Raw genomic sequence first — 6188 nt, forward strand, 5'->3', positions numbered from 1 at the left:
AACCCACTTAGTACAATGGCCTTTTTGCTAGGAGGCAATTCACATGAAGTCCATGTGTCATTTTCTATAAGTGCATCATATTTTGATTGCATAACAACTGAAAGGGTGGTGGTAATGTGTGTGCTAGTCTCCACCCAACCGTGCTATCTTATAGCCTCCCCCTAGCGTACACATTGTCCGGTTGTGCCGGTGGCCTTGCCCATAGGACCCATGTCCTTACATTACCCCCCCTTGGAGAATCGTTTTCGTCCTAAAAAATGAACGTAGGGAAATGTTTCTTAAGTGCGGAGACATTCTCCCATGTAGAACCTTCTTCAGGTCTATCTAGCTATTTTACCAACACCTGTCGTCTGACATGATGCCTGGTGCGAAGCTCATGAGAATCCAAAATCTTTTCGAGCTCATGAGGAATGTTTGGTGGTTCGATAAGGTCAACTAACACACCTGTGTCAATGACATTATCATTCTGTCCTAGCTGTTTTCGTAAACGGCTAACATGAAAAACAGGATGAACTTGTGAGTGCTCTGGAAGAGCTAACTTATAGGCCACTTGCCCTACACGTTTGAGAGTGGTAAACGGTCCACAATAGTATGGTGAAAGTTTAGCAACTTTTCCCGTCTTTAGACTTTCTGAATGCTCGGAAACTTTGAGGAAAACCTTGTCTCCTTCTTTGAAAGTAGCAAGATGACGGTGCTCATCTACGTACTTCTTATATCGATCTTGAGCTTGCTTAAGATCGATATAAGCAACTTTTCCCGTCTTCAGACTTTCTGAATGCTCGAAAACTTTGAGGAAAACCTTGTCTCCTTCTTTGAAAGTAGCAAGACGACGATGCTCATCTACATACTTCTTATATTGATCTTGAGCTTGCTTAACATTCTGCGAGCAACTCGAAGCATGTCAAAATGGTATTGGAGAAAATCCTTCGCTTGTTGTATCTTTTCCTTAGCCAACCCCACCGTAACGGGTGATCTAAGTTGAAATCCATATAAAAGCATAAATGGACTAAACCTTGTAGTCACATGCTTTGAACTATTATAAGCAAATTCCAATATAGGTAAGTAGTCTTCCCAATTGGTTTGCTTCTTGCTAACGTACGCTCGTAGCATATCCTCTAGCACTTGATTTACTCTTTCGATTTGACCATCCATTTTTGAATGATCAGCCGTACTTAGATTAAGTTTAGTTTCCAACTTTTGGAACACAGCTCTCCAGAAGTGATCATCGAACTTTCGATCTCTGTCACTAATGATACTAGTTGGAAGATCGTAGAGTTTATATATATGCTCTACAAATAGCCGTGCTAATTTCGGTGTCTTAAGTGTACTTAGTGGGAATGAATCGACCCATCTTTGTGAGACTGGAATTGGAGCTAATCTCTTGAGATAGCTAATTCCAGTGTTAGAAGATTTCAGCTACTGGTGATGTATTAGTTCAAACAGTAGACTGGACAAAGGAACAAAAACTGAACTGGAATACATCTACTGGAATAAGAACCAGACTATGTACTGAGAATGATATTCAGATTCAGATTCAAAGTACTGAGTACAGAATAAGTGTAACTGGAATATACTGCTGTAATTGGAATTATAGATGAAGGATTACAATGAGTATGATGTGGCTTATGAACAAAAGGCTAGACAGAGTACAGCCGACAACAACTACCAATGATTGACAACTCGAGTACAATTGCCAACAAATGCCACCAAAACGCTAACCCGATTACAATGTAATGGGCCCTATTTATATGCCTTGGGTTTACCATGGTAATTACTGTAGCTACTGACTGATTCACTGCCCGTCTCACAAGAGAGAGTTCCCACCTAGTGAAAATGTCTCATCCGTCTACATCCTTCCCTCCTTTCTTGAATTTTGGCAAGATTCCAATTTTTTTGAAAAATTCCCCTGTCTGATTCTGGTTTGAATCTAAAAAATCCACTATCTGCTTTTGATTCTGGGGGTTGGACTTGACTAATGATAGAGAGCCAGCTGGAAAGGTTAGTGTAGAGCTCTCATCATCTACACAGACTGATATCAACCTTCTAGCTGAGAAGGAAAAGCCTCCAACTGAATTCTGAGATGGAACTACTCAATATCCTTCCACTGAACCAGCTTTCGTTTACCCTTTGGCCTAGATGGCGTCTTAGAAGTCCCAATGCCAGCATTCTCCTTCTGAATGAGTCTGTAAATGGCTTCCTGCTCAAGCTGATCCCGCCTTTCTGTGGTCATCTCCACTTCATAAGGCGTAAGGGAATGATAGGTTTTTGTGTCAGGATCATAGAGCGTGTGTCTGCCTTTGGTGATCCTAGTTCTGGCCAGCTTGTGACAATGCGAAGCAGTATGGATCCATCCTTCTAGAAGAGGCTGATTGGATAGACAGGGGTGTGGATATGTCACATGGATCAAATGTGGCAGTTGTTGACTTATTTGACACCTCCGCTGATGAAAACAAAGGATTTGATGATGGAAACCAAGCAAAAGGATATGGGGATTCACTTTTTGCTTGCCGGAAAAAAGTGGAAGTTGATGGTTGGCAAGAAATAAAAGAAAATATAAAAATTTCATTGGGTTCTGGCTAGGTAGAAACAACACAGAGTACTTTGGAGTTCATTTCTCTGAATAGCCGCAAGTACTCGAAGTTTAATTGAATGATTCTGGGTGCTTGATTAAGCAAAAGGTGGCCAAAGTCCCTCAGGTATACAATGAGAATTGCATTTATGAGTTGTACGGTGTGCCAGATGGTGTCCCCAAGATGTTAGGACGATGGCCATTGTTGAGTTAAGCCTGTTATTTCCAGAATGAGGCATCCAGTTGTGATCAAGATAAGTAAATGTTGAAGACATCTTATCTGCAAAAATAGCTCATGCTCGATCAATGCCATGAGCGAAAGTCCGAATGAGACTTCTTGGACAGGGAAGTTGCTCACTTCAATTGCATCAATTGGTATGTTGAGCTCCAGCAATGGGACACAAAGATGCTTCCATTGTGGTCAGAACCCACTTCTACTTCAAGAGTGTTCATGTATTGTCTATTAGTTGCTCGCCAATTATAATTGGACTCGGCTATTTATCCACATTGGAGACCATAATCATCCAATCACAAAGGGAGTTTTACACTCTACGATTCAGCATATGAGAGAACTTGTGTTTCATGTGTTGTTTGAGTCAACAACAATTGGACCTAGGCATTTACAATTGAGTCTAGCCAAGCATATGCTAATGGGGGTGGTTGTTCGAGAGAATGGGGAACAACTAAATAGCAATGAGCTCCTCTCTATAGTAGAGGAGATGTGACCTTTGTTCTATAAGCATCATAGAACTTACCGCTAGCTCCACTCGCCATGGGGATGTCTGATATATGCGTATGGGCTCTCCGAAAGACGCGCATACTTGCTCGCTCGCTCTCTCCCACAAGGTCGCTATGTGGAAATGACTAGAAAATCCCCCTAAGTTAGTATATGTGCTTAGTACTTTTGGAAACCCGTTTTCCTTTTTGATCCCATCATTCCTTGTGCATACCTTAGATTTTGGATGGATCTTCAATTTCCACGTTTGGACTTTGTATGTCTTTTGGGCCACCATCATGTTAGGTCAAAATTTGGCGTCTCCTATTTGCTTTCAAACTTTTTTTGTGGGTCCTTTCTATTATGGCATTCTGTTGTTTGACTTCAGATTCTCCATTGCTTCTTTGGATTTTTTTATTAGATTTTTAGAAAGAAAATCCTAAAAAGGTACTTAAAAATTGTGGTAATCCCAAAATTTAGCAAAATCAAGCCAAAAACTATCCAAAATTATGTGAACTATTCTTAGCTTAAGAAAATAATCTTTCTACTATGTAAAAAGTGTTTAAACCATCATTGGTCTATTTGTGTGCCTTTTCTCAAATTTTGACCAAAGTTGACCATATAATTAGAAACAAAATACAAAAAACTTTTGTGTATGGAGTATATACAAGACTATGTGGTTACTTTTGGCACTGACATAACTTGGTCCCTCTATACTTACTTTTCAGGCATTACTTAGCATTTTTTAGAAAAGTCAAATTGCAATAAAGCACAACAAGGTTTCAAACCATTGTAAGATAGTGCCTGGTAATATATAAAAAGCCTTTTTCCATGATTTATGTCATGTCTCCCCCCTCATATATCCAAGTCCTCTTAGACAAATGGGAAATTATGGGTACAAGGTGGTTGGAGCTTTTTTTTGGGTCCATGCAGCTTATGTTGAAGTAGTGCAACACGAGCTTTCATAGGCATGTAGAGAAATTCGACAAGGTCGGCCATGTTGATGGCTTGCTTGAGTTGTTTTGGCCTCTATACTTGGTGTTTTTGCAGTTCCTTACCCTATGGATTTGATGTTTGTGTTCTACTCTCTTCCTGGTAGTACTGCTGATGGAGTGGTGGTATCGGTGGTGCTCCTAGACCTGACATGGCTTGATAACCACCTTTGTTTGTGTTTTTTTCTAGTGTTGTATATTGTTTGAGCCATGCTTGAAATGATAGTGGTGTGGCTTGTGGGTTTTGAGGGTTGGGCAATTGGCTGTCCAATGGTATGTGACATGGTGTCATAATCAGTTGAGAAGGGATTTGTGAATTTGCTACGGGTATGTGTAGGCTTTTGCTTCTCTTTAGAAGCCCGTGTTAACAATTCTGGCATTATTACTCTTCCTACATCCTGTGAATGGATTGGTTCATATTCTCGTCCGTACTTATCCACAAAAATGATATTGGTTCTTGTTATCGAGTGATATGAAAATAAGTACAGGACTTTGTCGTTGCTTAACTCATTCACATGGGGTTCCATGCAACGGTAAGTAAGAGATGATCCTCCCATCTCCGTGCTTGTAAATCCCAATATTTTCATGAATTGTAGCCACTTTTGAGACCCTCTTGTCATGTAAAAGGCTCCAGGAAGGTTAAGTTTAGGAGGTAGTTCTTGGGTCTCCATAACCATCTTCCCTTTTGATACATTGTCTCCATGCCGATTGTAGTTTTCTGGGTCTCTGACAATGAGGCAGTGGGGTTCCCCCTCTTCACGTGGAATCTATCACCATCATTGTTTACTAGGATTATTTCTAATTCTCTAGCATGCCGTTCTTCAATACAGATGCATTGTTGTTCCACACACACTAGGGCTCCATGGGTGTTTTTTCCCTAAGATTTTTGTGTATTTTGGTGTGTTCAAGGGTTTTGGGGAGGTGCTACCCCCTACAGTCCTTTGTTGTTGAAAGCCTCATAGTTGCTTGTTAGCCATCCAGTGATATGATTTGTCAAAAGAGGTATCCGTATCACTGCCCTCTTCTATGTTTGGAGCTAAGGGATCTATCTTGGCTTGGTTTACACTCTCTTTTGTTGATACTAAACTCCCTTGGTCTGTTGTTACTCTATTGTCTCTCAAAAGTTACCTGATTGATCTCAAATACATGAAAAAAGACAGACACATTCTTGCAAAATCCCAACCTCTTACCTGTGAGGTCGACTAGCTCCTTGTGTAGCCTTTGCTCTTTGGTACCTTGGATACCTGTACACACAATTTCAAGCACTTTTCCTCTCGGCCTTTGAGTAATTACTCCAATTTTCTCTATAGAATCTTTATTGAAATTCAAAAAATTACAAAAATTTTGGGACCTAGGTCAAGAATTTGACAAATCAATGCCTAATCTTTAACAAGCTCTTTGAAAGTGATTATGGAGCCTATTTGGTTCAACCAAGGTATTTTTGCAAACTTGGCAAGATGGCCTAAAGGTTGGTAGGGTCCATTTTCCCAGTTGGACCAAATGGCAGCAACTGCGGTAGTTGACACTGGTGGAATTTTTTAGCCTAGTCAAATCCTGTTGGTTGGTCTTTATCTGGTGAGTCTTTTGAGACTTTGTATGAAGGGTCAATTATCATGATTGGGCCTTTGACATTCATTTTTTGGGTGATTAGAGGGACTTTTATGAGTCAAGGAAGGTATATTTGGGATCCTTGCACTGCTAGGAATAAAAAAACACCAACATGGTCCCAATCTCGCACAAATGGAAACTACCGTGGTAGCTGGTTTTTGTGTGATTTTTGAGTTTTGGCACTTCCAGTGGCTTTCCAATCACCTATATAGTCTTTTGCACCTATTGGTCTCTTGTAATTTTGAGACTTGACCCTTCAAAAGTCAACTTAACTCCCCGAGTCTGGTCACTTAAGCAATTTTTT

The sequence above is a fragment of the Adiantum capillus-veneris genome, chromosome 22, assembly GCF_014529385.1.
Source record: "Adiantum capillus-veneris isolate H3 chromosome 22, ASM1452938v2, whole genome shotgun sequence".
NCBI classification, from domain to species: domain Eukaryota; kingdom Viridiplantae; phylum Streptophyta; class Polypodiopsida; order Polypodiales; family Pteridaceae; genus Adiantum; species Adiantum capillus-veneris.